Source organism: Calidris pugnax, unplaced genomic scaffold (assembly GCF_001431845.1).
Source record: "Calidris pugnax isolate Ruff unplaced genomic scaffold, ASM143184v1 scaffold68, whole genome shotgun sequence".
NCBI classification, from domain to species: Eukaryota; Metazoa; Chordata; class Aves; order Charadriiformes; family Scolopacidae; genus Calidris; species Calidris pugnax.
Window position 1 is genome coordinate 885,498 of NW_015090921.1, and position 19,484 is coordinate 904,981.

The window sequence follows — 19,484 nt, forward strand, 5'->3', positions numbered from 1 at the left end:
CACCCCGATGGACACAGGCTCCAGCAGAGCCCTCGGGGTGTCACAGAACCACCCCGATGGACACAGGCTCCAGCAGAGCCCTCGGGGTGTCACAGAACCACCCCGATGGACACGGGCTCCAGCAGAGCCCTCGGGGTGTCACAGAATCTGTCCCACTCTCACATTGGCACTGTCCAGAGTGATACCCCAAACCACGTGGATGGGAAGGCTACACATACCAGCAACAGGGAAAGGTCCTGGGGCACCCTTTGGTTGCAGAAAGCTCTCAGAGAGCTCTGCACTGTTCCCCACACGCAGGCAGGAGCCAAGCAATGCCCTGCCAGCAAGTTCTCCAGAGAACATCCAGGCCGGGGCTCCTGCAGAGCTCACCCTTGTCCTCCAGCTCCGGTATTGTTGATCTGCAATCCAGGCCTCTTCCTGCTTAAATCCCCACTCCCGTGGTCCAGGCCACCAGATAGCTGGGCACTGGTGGTGCCATGCTCCTAAGGCACCAGCTCCGAGCTAGCTCATGGGTGCCTTGGCAATACAATTTCAGGGATGGATGAAAGTAGCTTGAGGGCAGAGCTCACCCTGTTACCAAGAAAAGCCATTTTGGGCAGCTCCCATGCACTCAGAAGGCTGTGTGGTCCACCACTGCTCAAAGACAGCACTGCTTGTGCCACCACAAGCTTCACCCCTCGCTTTATGGAAGCCCTACAGAACTAGGAGCCCCGTTTTGGCCAAAGAGGCTGTGGAAGTCAGATGCTAAAAGAAAAAACCCAACAACCCCCAGGGCAAACAAAGCCTCAGTTTGCCCAGGCAGAAGACTTTTTTTCTACCCTTACTGTCTTATGTGACAGTTCAGTTGTTCAGTCTGGAGAAGAGAAGGCTGAGGGGAGACCTTCTCGTGCTCTATAACTACCTAAGGGGGGGTGTAGAGAAGCAGGGGTTGGTCTTGTCTCCCAAGTCACAGGAGATAGGACAAGGGGAAATGGTCTTGTCCCCAAGTTGTGCCAGGGGAGGTTTAGATTGGATGTTAGGAAAAATTTCTCCAAGGAAAGAGTTATTCAGCATTGAAATGGGCTGCCCAGGGAAGTGGTTGAGGCACCATCCCCGGAGATGTTGAAAAGACGGGTTGACATGGTCCTCAGGAATATGGTTTAGTGATTTTTTTAGTGCTTAGTTAGGTTGATGGTTGGATTAGATGATCTTTAAGGTCCCTTCCAACCTAGACGACTCTACGACTCTACCGCACGCGTGCTTCCCTCTGCCCTGCCCTCACCTTTGAGCGATGGACCTCGCCGTCGTCATCCTCCCCGCCGACCCCCAGGATCTTGCGTGTCTTCAGCCGGCTCACCAGGTCGGTCTGGCTGTGCTTCTTCATCAGTGGCGGGGGCTGCTTGGCCGCCATGGTGGCCCCCGGCTGCGAGGGGACAACAAGGGCAAGGTGGCGGAGGGGGGGGACCACGGGAAGCAGCTCCGCTGTCACATGAAATTCCACGAGGTTCAGAGAAAAAAAAATAAAAAAATAAAAACCACCACAAAAATCTTCCTGTTAAGCCGGGAGATGGCTCTTCATGGTCCCGGGGCAGGGAGCCCTGGTGGTGGGCTCATCTCAGGGTGATGCTGCTGTCCTCGGGATCTGCTGAGAGGAAAAACAGAGCAGTGTGGCTTTAGGGTGGGCATTTACCTATAAGTGCTTTTCACCAAAAAACCACAGTCTGATCTCGTCCCAGCACGAGGCAATGCCCAACAGAACCTCTCTGCTGTTTTGGGAATTAAATGCTCCCCAGACTAGAGGAATTAAAGCCACTAAGTGTCGCTTTGCCTTTTGGCTTTCCCCATGCCAGGCGTCATAACCTTCTGCTGCCACTTCAGGCCAAATTCCACACAAGTCCCAGGTATTTATTTGTGTGTCCCCCCAAGATGTTGCAGCCCTCACATCGTGCCAGAACACGCCAGCCCCTGAACAACAAGCCAGAAGCAAGACTTTCCTCGTGGATAGGTTGTTTTATGGGAAACGGAAGATGATGGCAACTAGAAACTACAAATACTACCCGGGATAAGAACAAGACAAATTTAAGGGACAGAAGGTAGGGTGGAAGAGATCTCTTTTGCCTGGGCACGGCGGTACAAAGGTAGAGGTGTCAAGAGTCCTGTGAAATGGTTCTACATCAACCTGCAACCGTAAAACCCTGGAAAGTCTTTCCTTCCAGTTGGTCTTCACTATGTCTTGGCTCAGTTGAACACCAACACATTCTCCCATTTGCCACTTGCCCACCCCCAGAGACCCACGGATGAGCCCCCCACAGAGGCACCAGGGGCAGCTAATCCAGCAGGGCTCCAGCACCAGCATTTCCATACCCCAGCCCAGCCTTCCCACACGTGCCCCGGGAGAAAGGAACTTAATTTTGTGTCCAAAGAGTTCACAAATCCTTGGGGAGTCATGAAACAAGGCACTGGTGATTTTGGCACCCTGCAGGCCAGCCTCATCCCGCTGCCTTGCAAGGGATTGCCCTTCTCACAAGGAAACCCTTCCCCGTGGCTGCCTGGACAAGAGCAGACGGTCGTGTCTGTGAGTGCCCAACACATCTCCTTCTGCGAGACAAAGCCAAGAGGTCTCACTGGGACAGAGCAAAGACTGAATTCCCTGATGGACAATTTAATAAGACCCTTTCAGCAGGCCACAGGCAAAACCCTTTTCAGCGAGCCAGTTGGATGTGCAGGTCCTTCTTTTGGACTGTAGGGGGTTTTGTTCAGCTGTTTTTCAATTTATTTTTTTTCTTTTATTCCACTGAATAACTAAGCTCAGGTTCCTGGAAAGGCAGCACAGAGCCAGATGGGTCTAGAAATATTTCAGAAGTGGGACAAGGGAAAACAACTGCTCAGGAGGAAGGTGGAAGCTGTGTACTCATGCCAACACTCGAGCACAAGGCAAGAAGCTCAAGAGGTAGCTGCTAGCAGAAAAGTTCAGAAGATTCATCATGTCTGAGGTTCGCTGACCCAAACTGTCACAATAACTTGTGGGTACTCAAATCTAAGTAATCTGCACACAAAATCCACCCCAAAGCTAGAGTGATGTGTCAAAAACGAAAGCTTGACCTTTTTTAAATTTCTTTTATTACAGTTTCTGCAGTCCTTTCTGCTCTTGGCAGACCCAGACTCAGCAGATTGGGTATGGAGTGGCTTCCCACCAGAACCACACTGCTGCTGAAAGGGCAGAAGACCTGTTGCTGTGGTATTTCTAGCCCAGCCTCTTCTGATCCAGGCTGTCCAGCCCAATCCTGAAGCAACACCCCTCTGCTGAACACTCCTCTCTCAGGCCGAGCCTCAGGACCACTCTGAGACCATCCTGCATCCCTCACGTGGCCCAGGGCAGCTCCTGATGGCCTGAGCAGCACCACCAAAGCCCTCCCCAGGGATGAGAGACCCAAGGCTTGCTGGTCTGGAGTCCTCAGCACAGGAAGGACATGGACCTGTTGAAGAAGGTCAAGAGGAAGCCACAAAGATGCTCCGAGGGCTGGAGCCCCTCTGCTGTGAGGACAGGCTGAGAGTTGGCAGGATTCAGCCTGAAGAAGAGAAGGCTCCAGGGAGACCTTAGAGCCCCTTCCAGTCCCTCAAGGGGCTCCAGGAGAGATGGGGAGGGACTCTGGATCAGGGAGGGGAGCCATAGGAACAAGGGGGAAGGGTTTGACACTGAAAGAGGGGAGATTCAGATGAGATATTAGGAAGAAATTCTTTGCTGTGAGGGTGGTGAGAGCCTGGCCCAGGTTGCCCAGAGAAGCTGTGGCTGCCCCGTCCCTGGAGGGGTTCAAGGCCAGGCTGGATGGGGCTTGGAGCAACCTGGTCTGGTGGGAGGTGTCCCAATGATCTTTAAGGTCCCTTCCAACCCCAACCATTCTATGGTTCTATGATTTGTGGTACTGAACTTGGGGTACTGAGTGTGCTTGGCCACACCAGCCGGGACCTCCAGATTCCCCTTGGCTACTTGCTAGGGAAAGCCTGCTGCCCACACCTCCTGCTCTGTCCTCAGTGGTACTGAGTGTGCTTGGCCACACCAGCCAGCATCTCCAGACTCCCCTCGGCTATTTGCTAGGGAAAACCTGCTGCCCACACCTCCTGCTCTGTCCTCATGGGCAGAAATGGCCAGGGAAGGGAAGATGGGATGGGAAAAACAAAGGAAAAAAAAAAAAGACATAAAAAGGAAAAGTAGTAAAAAGAGAGAGAGCAAGGGGGGGTGAGGGGTGAAGAGGGAGAAAAAGGGGGAGGGAGAAGACATCTTCAGATCTCCAGAATCTCTCCTGAGGGCAAGAAGCACAGGACAGTGGTGAGGGCTGAAGGGGAGACTCCATGACTCGCTGATGGAGACAGCAAAGAACAGTTTTGTGGTCACAGAGGCTGTTTTGTAACTGACCACAGGCCAAACAGACCAGAATTTGCTTTCTTCGGTCGTCTCGCCAGTTGCTGTCAGGGCAGGAGTTGGTGGAAATTTATCCACATCATCATTAGCACTGCTCTCCCGTTAAGATTTTTCCACTGATTTGTGGCAGACCACTGTCCAAGAGCCGGGACAACGCAGGCCAGATGTAAGTGCCAATAAAACAATCACCAAAGGCCATTCTGGAACATAGAAATATACACTCCCACCACACTCAGCACAGCTACGGCACGGTCCCACATCTCATTATCCCCACCTTCCAGAGAAAGAGCCAGTTTAACGAATACTGAGTATTAACGAATAATGAGCTAACGAACGCATTAGTGCTAATTCAACGACATTCAGACGGAAGATGCCGAGGATCTGAAAGCCTTATACTTACGTTAATGTCTCCTGACACACTGACAATCTACAGGATGTTTTCTATTAGCCCGTGCGTTTTCAAAGGGGAACCTCCACCTCCTCCTCCTCCCGGGATTCTTCTCTCCTTAAGCCGTTTCCTGAGCATCCCAGGGGCTGCGCAGATCAATCACCATAAACAGGCAATTCCTACTCCCCGGCACGGCTCTCGGTGGCAGGCAGTGCTTATGTGCAGCTGAAAGAGGGTTTGGTTTGGGTTTTTTTTCCTCCAAAATCCTTTTTCTTTGCAGGCTCCTTTCAGCGTCTATTCCCCGGCTCAGCAGCTCAGCATACTGCACCCAATTTTGCTTCGTGGTGCAAAGAAACCTCCACCGGTGCCACGCTAATGATAGCTCAAATCTCTCCCCACCTCCACAGCTCTTCCCCCAGCCTCCCTGCCTCCCTCCCAGCGTCTGCAGCAGGGGAGAGGGGAGACTCCACCGCACACGCGACGCTGCTGCAGCAGCCAGAGCTGCCTACCCATCCAGGGAGGTGGTTAAGAGAGAGGAGGTGGCACTCCAGTACCTCTCACTCCCAGGGTTGGAGGGCACTTCCCATCCGTGCAAGCAGAGGAGAAAAATGAACCGGAGTCAAGCCAGGATGATGGGTAAAAGGTTCACACATTTAAGCTGGTCACAAGCTGGAGGGAGGGGATGGCATCCAGAGGGACCCGGACAGGCTTGAGAGGTGGGTCCGTGCAAACCTCATGAAGTTCCACCAGGCCAAGTGCAAGGTCCTGCACCTGGGTCACAGCAGTCCCAAGCACAAAGATGGGTTGAGCAGAGAATGGATTGAGAGTAGCCCTGAGGAGAAGGACTTGGGGGTGCTGGTGGATGAGACGCTCAACATGATCCAGCAACATGTGCTTGCAGCCCAGAAACACAACCCCATCCTGGGCTGCATCCCCAGCAGCGTGGCCAGCAGGGCCAGGGGGGGATTCTGCCCCCTCTGCTCCACTCTGGGGAGACCCCACCTGGAGCTCTGTGTCCAGCTCTGGAGCCCTCAGCACAGGAAGGACATGGACCTGTTGGAATGGGGCCAGAGGAGGCCATGGAGATGCTCCAAGGGCTGGAGCCCCTCTGCTGTGAGGACAGGCTGAGAGAGGTGGGGTAGTTCAGCCTGGAGAAGAGAAGGCTCCAGGAGACCTTAGAGCCCCTTCCAGTACCTGAAGGGGGCCTGTGAGAAGGATGGGGTCAAACTTTCCAGCAAGTGTGTGTTGCAATAGGAGGAGTAATGGTTTTAAGCTCAAAGAGCGTGGATTCAGATGAGATATAAGGAATAGTTTTTTTTATGATGAGGGTGGTGAAGCACTGGCCCAGGCTGCCCAGAGAGGCAGTAGATGCCCCATCCCTGGAAATATTCAAGGTCAGGTTGGACGGGGCTCTGAGCAACCTGATCAAGTTGAAGATGTCCTTGCTCATTGCAGGGGGAGACGATCTTTAAAGGTTCCTTCCAACCCAAACTATTCTATGATTCTGTTCTATGATTCATGCTGTATTTTTATGTCCCAAACCCATGGTGACTGAACCAGCTCCCTGCCTAGATTTCTATCCAGAACAGACATCTAGATGATTAGGACCTCTCTGCCACCAGCCAGCTGCAGGAGTCCATCACTGTCCCCATCTCCCAGTGGATTTCTTTCACTCCAGCTGCAGCACACAGCTTCGCACACCCGGGGCTAGCAACGCATCTTAAAACAACACCAGAATAATTTGCATTTTTTTGCTGGGAGGAGTATACTGTGACCCATGCCCTGGATGAGGGGTGTTAAGTTCTCCACCCTAGCGATGAGAAACGCTCCTAAAGCGGTTTCTGCTGGTCAGGAAGCCTCAGAGACCGGCAGGGAATGAAACTTGATCAAGCCAAAAATAACCTGATGCTCAGGCAGTAAAAACAATTAGCACTCAGCCACCAGGGCAGCATAATGTGGCTGCTGCTGCCGCTCAGTCTGGCACAGTCTGTACACCTAAGCAACAGGGATACTTCAGATTTCTCACCTGTAACGAGCCAGGTACACAGGACTCCCTTCCCACATCAACACCAGCCCATTTGGTGCAGAAGGCTCTTTGCAACACCAGTAGGAAACACATCTTGCCAGAGGTTCATTCCCACCTCTGCCACAGCCCTGCTGCTTCCTTAAGGAACTCCAACAGGCACAGGGACACTGTCTTCCATAGGGAAACCTACCAACCTGGACAGTAGATCTGTCTTATGTGTGCTCCTGCCCCTACACATAACGGAAAGGCAAAGCAAAAAACCTAGGTGAAAAGACATCTTCACTGGGTGCCTCCTGATCATTTCCTACAGACAAGCCAGAGGAAACCTCAAAACCCAAACCACCTGCGATGCAGGAAGAGCTGCCTGAGGCACATCCAAAGCTCACCCTGCAGGTTAGACGTGCCCCATGGCCAGTCACCCTCCAATGCTCTTTGTGAGCAGCACAGAGCTAGCCCTGGAGCCACCACCTGCGAGGCGGTGACACCCCATTCCTAACACAGCTCCAGCAAGCACTAATGCCGTGGATGTGGCCAGCACCACCACTCAGCAGGGGACAACACGCTGTGGGGGTCAAGAGTTGGTTTGTGTTCCTTACCCTGTTGTCCCTGCAGGCAGAAGAGGGCACCCAAAGCCTGCTCAGCCTTTCCCACACATCCCTAAGGCTGCATCCCCCGGGGAAGGCTCAGCCCCTGCACCCTCCTTGATGCAGATCTTCTCCTCCATCCCAGCTCTCCTGTGGCCAGAACAACATCCAGCCCCAAGCAGCACCATCACCGAGGGCCAAGCTGTACCATCTGGGAGGTACGGCCCAGCTGAAGGATTTTATTGCCTGTAGGTTTCACATTTCCTTTTGCAGGGAGCATGGGGAAGTTTCTTTCCGTGTCACAGGATGTGTTATATAGCAATCAAAAGCTGCGAAGCGCTTGGCTTCCCCAGAACAAGACACAAAAAGCCCTGTTGCTCTACCAGCGTCTCGAACGGGAGCTATAATTAAGCCATCACACTCCTACCACCTGCAGCAAGACACCAACCCCTCCACGGGGAGCAAACATGCTCAGGCTTTCACGTCTGGGGAGAAACGCCTGTTTGCCCCAAGCTGCAGCTGGCTGGGCCCCCTGCCACACGCTGAACACACCGGGTCAGGCACCCGGCATGGCCACCAACACACGTGACACCCCACATGTGGCCTGGTGGGACACCCAGCCCCACCACAGGAGGGGATTCTGCCCCCTCTGCTCCGCTCTGGGGAGACCCCACCTGGAGCACTGTGTTCAGCTCTGGAGTCCTCAGCACAGGAAGGACATGGACCTGTTGGAGAAGGTCCAGAGGAGGCCATGAAGATGCTCTGAGGGCTAGAGCCCCTCTGCTGTGAGGACAGGCTGAAAGTTGGGGGGGTTCAGCCTGGAGAAGAGAAGGCTCCGGGGAGACCTTAGAGCCCCTTCCAGTCCCTCAAGGGGCTCCAGGAGAGATGAGGAGGGACTCTTGATCAGGGAGGGGAGACATAGGATGAGTGGTGACAGTTTTAAACTGAAAGAGGGGAGATTTAGATGAGACATTAAGAAGCAATTCTTTGTTGTGAGGGTGGTGAGACCTTGTCCCAGGTTGCCCAGAGAAGCTGTGGCTGCCCCATCACTGGACAGGTTCACAACCAGGCTGGATGGGGCTTGGAGCAACCTGGTCTGGTGGGAGGTGTCCCTGCCCAGGGCAGGGGAGTAGAACTGGATGATCTTTAGGGTCCCTTCCAACCCAAACCATTCTACGATTCCATGTTTCATCCAACATGGGTGTGCTTGGCCACACCATCCAGCTCCCTCAAGCCTTGCCGCTGAGGAGTGTTTTGGCTGCAAATACAAAGGACACACGGTACAATCTGCTGCTTGAGTGGCTTCCATCTGTATCACTTACATATTATATGCCCTCCATCATCCTCCTCCCTGCCGTGGAAGCTCTCAGCCTGGCCAAGCCCAGCAATCCATCACCCCAAATCTGTCCTCGCTCTCCCCAATGGCTCAGGCAGCCCTGTCCCAGCCTCAGCCCACATCCACCACCAAGTCCCTGACCTTCACCCCAGGCAGCCACCACCAGGTAGCCAAGTTTCCCGGGGAGCTGGGAGGATGGAGAGGGAAGGAAATAAGACATATTGGGATGGGGTGCTGTATTTCTTTAAGGGCATTAAAAGAAGAATTCCTCTTTTATTTCCCAGCTGCCTTAGACAGGTGTTTGTGGGAGACAGTCCCAGAAGCTTAGTGGGCCATCTGTCCTGCAGATGATTTCTACAAGGAAACATTAGAATGAAAAATAAAACCCATATGCACACACACACACAAGTAAAAATAAAAAACAAAACACAAAAAAACCCTAAGTAAATCCACCCTTGCTACTGGAAAAGAGCAGTTTTAAAAAGCCAGGAGAGCCCTGCAACCAAATAGGGTAATAAAGGAGGGTTTTAAAAAGAATCTGATGCAACTCAGTATTTCATCTCCTCTGCCTCATACCTGAGGAACGACACTGGCTCAAAGAAGCTCTATGGAAAGCAACCCTGGGACCAGGGAGAAGCCCACACCCACGGCACCGCTGAATACTGGACCATCACAGTAAAATGGGGCATCTTGGCATTTCTTCCCCCAACAACCTCAAACCTCCCCAGATCTTCTTTCCACCGTGCTCCCAAAGCATTTGACGATTTCCACTCACAAACCTTCCAGGAAGCTGATCCCCTTTATTCCCAACAATCCTCCAGCTCCATCCCTTTCCAGAACTTAAAATTGTAAGAAATTACAATCTGGGAGATTCAGTCCCCTCATTCACACACGAGCACGACGTCACTCTGCACAGCGTCACTGGGATGGTGATTTTAAAGCCACCTTTGATGGGTTCTCCCCCAAAAGAAGATGAACTACATCTCCAGCAACATTATTTATCCGCAGTCTAGTAACTTGGTACCTGGTACAATGCAACTACCACAATTTATAAACTACCCATATGTCTACAACCATGAAATGGAAGATTAAATGAGTGAAGTACCACTCCACCACCCCAAAAGCAGGTTCCTGATCTGTTTCAGGAGTGGATTTGCACTCCCAGCCCGAGAACAGCTGCTGCAGGACACCCCAGCACCAGCAGATTTTTCTTTTTCTTCCATTTTTGTAGAAAACAAAGGGTTCCTCTTCTCCCATAGTCTGTCATGATATGACCAGATGTGCAGTCTAGGCACACACAAAGAAGGGGGGGAGGAAAAAAGGGCAGACGAATAAATTTGCATTAAGCAGGGAGATTGCCTTTTGGTCTAGCTAGGACATATCCCGAGTCCCAGGCACACCGTCAGTCACAGCACTCACCCCTCTTCTTGTGCAAGCCATAAAATTTGCTTGTTGGACAGAGAAGTCCTGTAAATCAAGCCTGATGGGGAATGGCCTGGTACCCATCCATCAACAGCTGAGTTGTCACCAGCACTGTTGTAGAGCATTTCCCATATTACACAGTCATATCCACATTCTGTAAGAGCATATTATTTATATAAATACATACAATTCATAACTAATAACAAATTGTATGTTAATAAATCAAGTCTGTATTATTTTTCTATGAATATATCAATAAAAGCTCCGGTTTGATGTGCGAGGACTGACTTTGGGTCCTGCTGCACAGTGATGATGTCCTGAGACAGGTTAGTAAAGACAACTCGGGCTGCCAGACCAGAAGAGTATTTTGGCATTTACCTGTACTTTAGGCTCAGGGGAGAGAGAAGCCACAGGGAGCAGTTTTGTCCCAGGCTCCCTGCTGGGAGATGTCAGCCAGGAGCATGACTCCTGCTTCTCGATTAACCATTTATGGTGCTAAAGATCAATACCACCTCTTATGTCTCAGCCCTGGACTACACACCACTTGGACCCATCTCCTACAGCCTGGGAACACGTTCTCACTTCCTCCCTTAACAATTTGCCAATATTAAGCCCTGCTTATTTGCATGCAATTACAACTCCAGGTTTATCACTCCCTCGTGACTCCTGAGACTCGAAACAAGCACAGACATGCAGACAGGCTCGGGGAGTTGCTTAGCAGAAGGGCCTCCCAACAAAAACACAGACTTCAACTACTTGGTAGCCTACTCCCAAAGTGGCAAAAATCTCCCTCTGACACCTTAGCGGTTTCTATAGCAACAGGTTAATGCTAAAAATGTGAGATGCAAAATTCCCCCATGTTGGGCAAACAGGAGCTAGGAGGCCAGATTTAGAAGAGCGAAACTTCTAAATAGCTGCTGGCAGAGCCAGCGCAGCCTCTGCTAATTCACAAGTTGGTGGCAAACCACCTTGAAAGAAATTCCTAGCGGGCTGCCGGTGGGGCAGCGGGTGGTACACGGGGATGTGTCTGTGGATCACCAGCCTGCAGCATCCCCCAGAACCAGGAGGAGCCACAAGTACAGCTCTGTCCTGCAACAAAGCACTTGGCAGTGAAACCAGCTGTTTTCAGGCAGAGAATTGCAGCCCAGTGCACAAAATAGCAAACCTCAACTAGATTATAGGTTTGGCGGAACTGCTGCCCTTCCCTGCAACCCAGACCAGCTTATTTAACCTCTCACACCTCATTTTTCCCAGTTGCATGTGAAAAGTAAACCTACCGCCCAAGTTAACACAGGGTACAGCATCTCAAAGGTGACTTTCCAGGCACCGTACCCCACCAGACTGTCTGCTGGTGACACCCTGTGCTGTGGAAGAAGGCTACGGACACCCATGCAGCACTCAGTTCATCACACACAACGTGTTTGAGGCAAAAATGCCCTTCCTGGCCTGAGGAACAACCAGCTTAGCATGACTTCCATTTTTTTTCCCATCTGTCTGCATTCCCTGTGTGGCAACCTTGAGGTGAACCTCACATCAATACCACCTTCACACATGCCCAAAGCTCCTCCTAAAAGATCCTCCTGGTAAGATTAAACCCATCCATGTAAAACCAAAGCATCTCCAGCTTGGTGCGGTGCCACACCGTGGGGGGAATGCAGAAGGGAAGCCCACCACACGACCAAGAAGCCAGTGTGGTTCTCGGGTCAAACAGCTCTGAAGAACCCACAGGCTTTCACCACAAACACTGCACCCACCCACATCCCCCCTCAAGGAGCTGACACAAACCTGACTTTGCTTTTATTTGCTGCTAAATCAGGGGAAAAAGACTCTGGGCATGCAGGCATGTATGTGTATGTGCACGTTTGTTTATGCATGAGCTGTCAACCCCCGAATTATGCACAGATCAACAAGGCTCTTTCAATTCCCCGACTGCGAAGTGCGTGACATTTAATCTCAACCTTCTTTTTGGATTTCATGATGTGCATTATCAGCAATGGGTATTCAGCGCACAAGTACCCTTTAGAAAGCTTTCACCAGAAGGAGGAAATAATATAAAGAAGATCGAAAAAGACAATGCCTGTGATGGGCGAGAGGTTCTCCAGCTTCCACAAAAGGCCAGTGTACACGCACTACGAGGATCGCACACAAAGACAGTCTGTCCCCAGCTCAGAATAAAAGTATTTCACAGGTGGAGAGAGTGGGGCTTGGAAGTGCCAACGACAACAAGAACCTGTATTTCTCTTCACCTCCCTCTTTTTAGCTCCCTGGGAGACAGGCAGGGTGAGCCATACCCCAGAGGTGCCTATTTTAGGACAAGATGCATCATCTCCTGCAATGGCTTTACCTCTTTCCATAGACCACAGGAGGAGCCTAGAAGATGAGCGAGACTAGGTTTTTGATTGCTTTTACATGGATGGGCAAGACAAATCCTTGATCCTTGGAGTTAACTTTTCACTACCCAGTTCTAAGCAAGCACCAAATCACTTTTGCCCATCTCACAGCACGGAGTCACACTTTGGAATTATAAAAAAAGGTAGACAACAACCTGCAAGGAAAGGGGTTCCCTTCTCTTCTGCTGGGCACAGAGAAGATATGTCCTAAGTAGACCTGCTGTTACTAGTCACAGCCACAGAGGAACACATATCAGCCTAAGGAACTAGAGCAAGATTTCTCGTTTTATAACAGAGAGGAGACAAAGAGGTGGATGCCAGTGTATGGCATCAATAGCCCTGGTGATGGAGGATATGTGAGAAAAACTAAGAGGGCCCACAAGTCCTACACAAATCTACAGATTTAGATTGGAGATTAGAAGGGGGTTCTTTACTGTGAGGGTGGTGGAGCACTGGAACAGGTTGCCCAGGGAGGTGGTTGAGGCCCCTTCCCTGGAGATATTCAAGGAGAGGCTCGATGAGGCCCTGGGCAACCTGGTCTAGTTGGGGGTGTCCCTGCTGACTGTGGGGAGATGGGACTAGATGGCCTTCCTGAGAGGGCCCACAGTCAAGGAGTTCTCTCCCCATCCCACCTGGTGCATGCAAGAGAAGCCTTAGGAAAGAAAGGATAAAGGTACTACTGACTAGTCCTTTTCCTTGCCAAATTACACACTGACTACCTACCTTTGTTTGACTCCTCTACCCAGGGAGTGAGAGGCGACATCTGGGAAGCCAAGTGCTACCGGCACCAGCACCAACAAATCAGGGTCTCAAGCAACCATGAAAATGCAGAGTTGCCAGATGTCTCATCTCTACTATCAAGGGCTGCTTAAGGACCTTCCCTCATTTCTACAATTTTAAGCACTTGAATACAATTTTGGACACTTGAACGCAACAAGCTCCAGTAATATTAGCATCATGCAACAACAGAATGAGTGTGTACACACACTCATTGAGCTTTGCGTATACATACATCTCTATCAGCAAGGATATAGCAGGGCCTCCTGCTCAAAAGTGCTCATGACACAGAAGTGCCAGGTTAGAGTCAACACTTTCCCCATTATCTTACCTGAAATGTCATTCCCGTGCAGCTGTGGCTCTGGGGACTATGGGCTGGTCTCTTCTCCCCCACATTCTCTGCAAGCACCACTGAAAGGCACTTGGTCCGCAGGGTGATGTGGAGCAGGGAATAAATTGGCTGGAGAAGATAAGCTCAAGTGCTTTATTATTCCTCCATCCATCAACCCTCAATCCATCCTACTTGTCCAGAGATTTAAACAGTGGACATTGGCACAGCTCATGGAAGGGACTTGTTGAATTTGTGATGTACGTACAAGCAGCTGGGTCTTTGCCAGCAGACAAGGCAAGAACACATTCATACACTGCAATAAGCAAATGGCTGCACCAGGCAGGGTAAGGAGGGGGGGGAGAGGGTGGAAAGATGCACTAGAGGTGCCTGCTGTTCAGAAGCACACCAGATCTGTGCCCAGCACTTCCAGAGACTCCACCAGCAATGCTGGGATTAAGACAGCTACGTTTTATTCCCACTTACCATGAAAACAACCTGGGAATGCACAGACAGATGGTCTAAATTCTTCAATCCTGTTTGGCAGAGCCTTTGACTCCTGGCAGATTTCCACTACTGCTTTCTGCGAAGCAAAATTTGGGCGCTCTTTATAGCTATTAAGCAGCTCTTACAGTGCTGTGTTTTTTTTCCTAGGCCACAAATAAAATTTTGGTGAAAACCAAACACCACTCAGCGCCTCTGGACTCAGTATGGCGGTTTTTGAGTTTCCCTCTCCTGTCTGCAAGGAGACAGCTTGCATTTTGACCTCCTTGGAATACACAGGGCATTTGCCCCGAATGAAGTGCCAGTCAGCTAAAATTAAGCATCCAACAGAAGAGCTCGGCATGGCTTAAAATCACAGACCTTTAAAATGCTTTGCTTCCTGAGAAAATAGGCTTCTTTCTGGAACTCTTTCCTGTGAGGGTGGCAAAGCCTGGAAGAGGCTACCCAGGGTGGTGGAGTCTCCTTCTCTGGAGACATTCAAACCCCACCTGGACACATTCCTGTGCAACCTGCTCTGGCAGGGACTAGATGATCTCCTGAGGTCCATTCCAATCATTCTGTGATTCTGTGAACATCTTCACTGCACCCAGGCTGTGCCCATGCCATCACCCACGTGTCCCCACGCCATGTCTCATGTGTCCCTCACAGCTTTGCAGTAACACCATAGAGGGGACCAGCATCTGTTGCCCAAGGCGGGGTGCATGTATGTCCTGCAGAGCAAAGCAGGGCGAGACAGCCAGGAAGGATGAATTAAAGGCATCTTCTTGGCTATATTGAAGATGGGTGAGGAAGCACGGCCTCCACAGGCTGACCTGGGGAAGCTACCTAATCTTTTGGCCATGGCCATCTGCATCTACATCAGGCCCAGCTGTGAGCCTGGGAAGAGACTGCCAACATGGGGCTGGAGTGATTTTAGGGCTCAGCAGCAGGATGCCCAAAATAACCTCTGTCAGCTGGAAAAGCCTCTCAGGCCTTTCCGCCGCCGCAAACAACCGGAGACCAGAGGTTCGTACTTCGCTCCCAAGATGGCACCACTACAAAGGAGCGCAATGGGCTACGGAATGAGCGGCGCCCTCAGGGGAAAACGCCGGCTGAGTCACCCGCAGAGTTTCCTGAAGACTTGGCGGGTTGGGTTTTCTCTGTCAGTCTCTTGTTCGGCTGCTGACACGGCCCCACGCTGTTTGCTTTCTCAGCCCCGGGCAGGATACGCTGAAAACAAGAGGGCGGTGAGGCCTTGTGTGCAGCCGGGCCTGCACCTGCCGGCCCAAGGCCCGCAGTTGAAGCAGGGCCTGATTTTCATAAGAAAAAAAAATAAAGGGGGGGGGATTTCTCTCCTCCAACGGCAGCAGCAGGCAGCTGCGAAGGGGACTACCCGCTAATCTCCCTAGAAAACACAGAATCCCTTCAAACAAAGAATTAGGTAGCCAGCGGCCGCTATTTATCACTCCTGTGCGGGCGTCTCCCGCTACATCAACTCATATTGCTAATACCGCTCCCCAGGAGACCCGGCTGACGAGCTGCCCCTTTGATTTATTTCTAACTGGTTTCCTCCCCATGCTCTCCTCGGCATCTTTGATTTAGATTATCTTAATCCAAATCCCTAACAAAAACTCCTAGGAAGCCCTGCAGCAACACAGGGCTCTGATTTTGGCCCCGGAAAGCAAGCACAGGGTTTGTGACCCCCAGCATCAGTCTCTCACCATTAGCATTAAACCCAGCTATAATAGTTTTATACCCATTTCCCCGTTTTGGTGAAAGATCTCTCTGTTTGAAGCACTGGACATCCCTTGAGGTCCTTGGCTTTGCCCTATAAGATGACCTGGGTAAAGCAGAGTACGTGGGTTCAACCAAGGTATGGTATAGATGAGTCAGGGAAGGTTTTCCCCACCAAAACCAATGCACAAATGTGCTCAATAAATTCCTTTTTTGCGTACAGAAGGATAGAAAGACATTTGCAGATTCACCCAACTGAAACACGCCCCCCCATCACAGGATGCGGGTGAGAAACGTACCCACATTCTGAAACCTGGAGGGGAAGTTTGTGGCTGGGGTTCTATCAGGAGCCAGCACGGGCTCCTGCGTGGTGGGTCGCTCAGTGCAGACCCTGCCTGTCTCCCAACCTCATTTTCTCCATCTGTCATCCGGGGGCAGGCACTAACCAGCACCACAGATGGGCACTGAAACACACTGAAATCCATTAACCCCTGCAGATGGCAAAGAGCTTCACAAACAGAAGAAACACGAGAAGACCAGAGAGTCATTTGTCATGTCCCTTCACGTCTGAACCATCAAACTGTCTTTGGTTATAGCCAGATTTGTCTTTGTGAATATCTTTCAGCCTCTTGAGCATGAAATCTTCAAACACGGAATGAACTAGTGCTAGCCCGTGATCTCCAGGACAGAATCAAACCCCTGTTTTCCAGGGGAAGGCAGGAAGCAATGGGAACAGGGAACACCTGGTCACCTCTTAAGTGTTGTTTTTCCAGGCCTGGAGAAAGTCCTAACATATTTGGGGGCCAGCACCGGGTCTTTTCCTCCTAGGATTTGTTCTCACATTCCTACGTCAAAAATACAAAACCCAGAAGATCTGCTTTCTATAAATAATGTCCCAACAGTGCCAAGGTCACCAAGCTAGTCCCCCTGGCACCAGGCCAGGAGCAGAATATAAACAATCTCAACATCTTTCTGGTACACGTGTGTTTTTTTTTTTCCTTCCTGTGCCACGAGACGGCCTGAAACCAAAAAACATAGCACTAGGAAGGCAGACACCTCCGCTTCATAGTCCTGTTGGTCCCTTCTCACTTTTGCCAGCTCAGAAGAGCCCCCAACTCCACTTCAAGTCAACATGCAGCCTCCTGGGCAGCCCGGTGGCACGGCAGCCCATCCTGCCCGCAGCAGAGGGAGACATTCTTTGTGTTGTAGCAGCATTTAGCAGTTCTCATCAGAAATTTGGGTACTTACTGGATGGAGGCGTTACCAAACACATCGCAAGGAACAGATTGTGATCCGAACGGCTCAAAGCGATGCTTGCAACCAGCACACGGAACGATCCCTCCCAGTCCCATACCCTTTCTGCTAAGCACTTTGACATTCAGAGAGCTGCAGGACAAGCTAACCCAGGCATTCTGCACACTTCAGCACTCAGTGGTCACCGAGAACAATAGAAGAACATTTCTCTTTGGATCAGGCCCCCGCCTCCAAGCAGCTCCGAATGGACAGAAGATCTCAGGGCTGAGCATCTCTGCAGTTTATGCTCCTACAGATCAATGGCCACACATCACCCAGAGCCCCCTGAAGCAAGTCTCTGGAGGTGCTCTTCTGCCCACATCGCTCTACAATAAATCCTCACTACAGGCGCACAAGCAGAAGGGATGAGTTTCCCTTGGGACTGCACGGCAGATACCATTTCTTCAGCCTCCTAGTTGGGACAAACCCCCTGTCTAGAGAAGAGCTCCTTTGATTGCACAGCAGACAAGGAACAAAAACACATGGGCACATTTGTAAGCAACCAAGTCCCATGTTTCCTGGCCACCATCAGTACCTAGCCCCTCTCTGCTGAGGGCACCAGGACACAGCTGGCTCTCAGCACCCCTCGCAAACCACTAACACACATCAGGTGAGACACGGTTAGGGCTAATTAAGGCACCTTCATTCCAAGCCTGGAGATCCTGTTTGTTTTGGGTTTTCTCCAAAATCTTTCTGCGAAAACCTCCTCCCAGGGGAGACTCCCCTGCCTGAAGCATAACTACTATTTATTTGTTTAAAATAAAACAACAACAAACAAACAACAACCACACTTTCCTCATCCACAGGCCCCGAACGTCATTTATTCAGCAGACCCAGCTTTAGTGCAGGCAGAGTTACTGAGCAAGTTATTTATGCCAAGTCCAGAATAGCCCGTGCTTTTGCACACTCGGTAGTTTCTCATGGCTCAGCTGTACTGGTGGTAGCCCTAACGTCAACAAAGGCTTTTGGTTGCTGCTGGCATTTGTAACTCCCAGCCTCTGCAGACAGCGGGGGTGGATTAAACGGTACCTGTTTAACCACTTGCAGCTGGGGCTTTTTGCTGCAAGGAGGAGAGGGACATTGCTCAGGCGAGGGAAAGGCTTGGTGGACCCCAACTCCAAGCAGCGCTGGGGCAGGGCAAGGAACAGGCACTGAATTAAGGTGCTGTTTCCTCCTCAGCCTGGTTTGCTCTGTTGGAGCTGCTCAGCTGGGACAGTCGGGCCCTACAAGTGGCACGGGGAGACGGGCAAGGATGCACAGCCCACAGAGAGCTGGCTTATCATGCCTCCCCCCTCCACAATGTCCCATCTCCTCTCCCTGGCTCCCTCCTGCATTGCAGCTCTCCTCACCCCATCTCCATCCCCAGCCCAAATACCACCCCCGTCCCCCCCACGGCCAACCCCTCCCTGACAGCCAGGGTGCCCCAGCACACCTACCAGGATGCATCCCATGGGAAAACAGCCTTGGGCTCAACCATCGAGGGATGGTTGAACCACCCACGGGGAAGATCAGGGCACCACCTCCCCTTTCAGGCACCTGAGGCACCCATGTGGGGGGACACGCTCCTCCCGTGACCCTTCCCGACAAATACCACCCCGTCCCCCCCTACAGCCAACCCCTCCCTGACAGCCAGGGCGCCCCAGCCCACCTACCAGGATGCATCCCATGGGAAAACAGCCTTGGGCTCAACCATCGAGGGATGGTTGAACCACCCACGGGGAAGATCAGGGCACCACCTCCCCTTTCAGGCACCTGAGGCACCCATGTGGGGGGACACGCTCCTCCCGTGACCCTTCCCGAGCAAGCACAAAAGGCAGGATGGGCCCTTCCAGGGAAGAAGCCAGACGGGATGGCAGCCTTGGAGCCGAGGGAGGATGAGGAGGAAAGCCCTCACCACAAAGCTCCCAGCCAAGGCACCCACCTGCGCACCCCCTCACAGGGCGGCACGGCTACTGCTCCCCCCCAACCCATCCCACCCGGACCGGGCACGGCCAGGACGGGGCTGCTCCCTCTCCTGCCGCCCCAGTCCGTCCATCCTTCCATCCATCCCCGTCTCCGAGGGGGACACCCGGGAGCTGTGACCGGCCGCCGGCGCTCGCACGGTACTCACCGCCCTAACGCCCGTCCCGGCGGCTGCGGAGGTGTGGGGATGTCCCGAGGGCTCGGTGCGGCTTCCCCATGAGCAAAGCAATCCCGGAGGAAGGCGGAGGAGGGGGTAAGGTGGGCGGCCGGTCGGCCGGCTCCTCACAGCCCGCAACCGGCCAAACTGAGCCCCGCCCGCCCCAGCGGCGCCGCCTTTACCGCGCCCGCCCGCCCCGCCCCGC

At 52.1% G+C, this 19,484-nt stretch overlaps 1 protein-coding gene across 4 annotated transcripts in view; it reads right to left on the reverse strand.

The window, feature by feature from the left end:
• The window catches only part of TP53I11 (tumor protein p53 inducible protein 11), a 46,643-nt gene extending 27,222 nt beyond the window's left edge, over positions 1-19,421 (reverse strand). Inside the window, exons 1-2 of one of the 4 annotated variants that reach the window (XM_014950167.1) lie at positions 19,271-19,421; positions 1,443-1,621 (exon numbers count right to left, since the gene is read on the reverse strand). The gene's annotated coding sequence lies outside the window, so the exon portion shown is untranslated. Of the gene's footprint in view, positions 1-1,442; positions 1,625-4,799; positions 5,160-19,270 lie in introns of those variants that run through there. The other 3 variants (XM_014950168.1, XM_014950169.1, XM_014950171.1) reach the window with 3 other exon arrangements.
• Between the last annotated feature and the right edge of the window lie 63 nt (positions 19,422-19,484).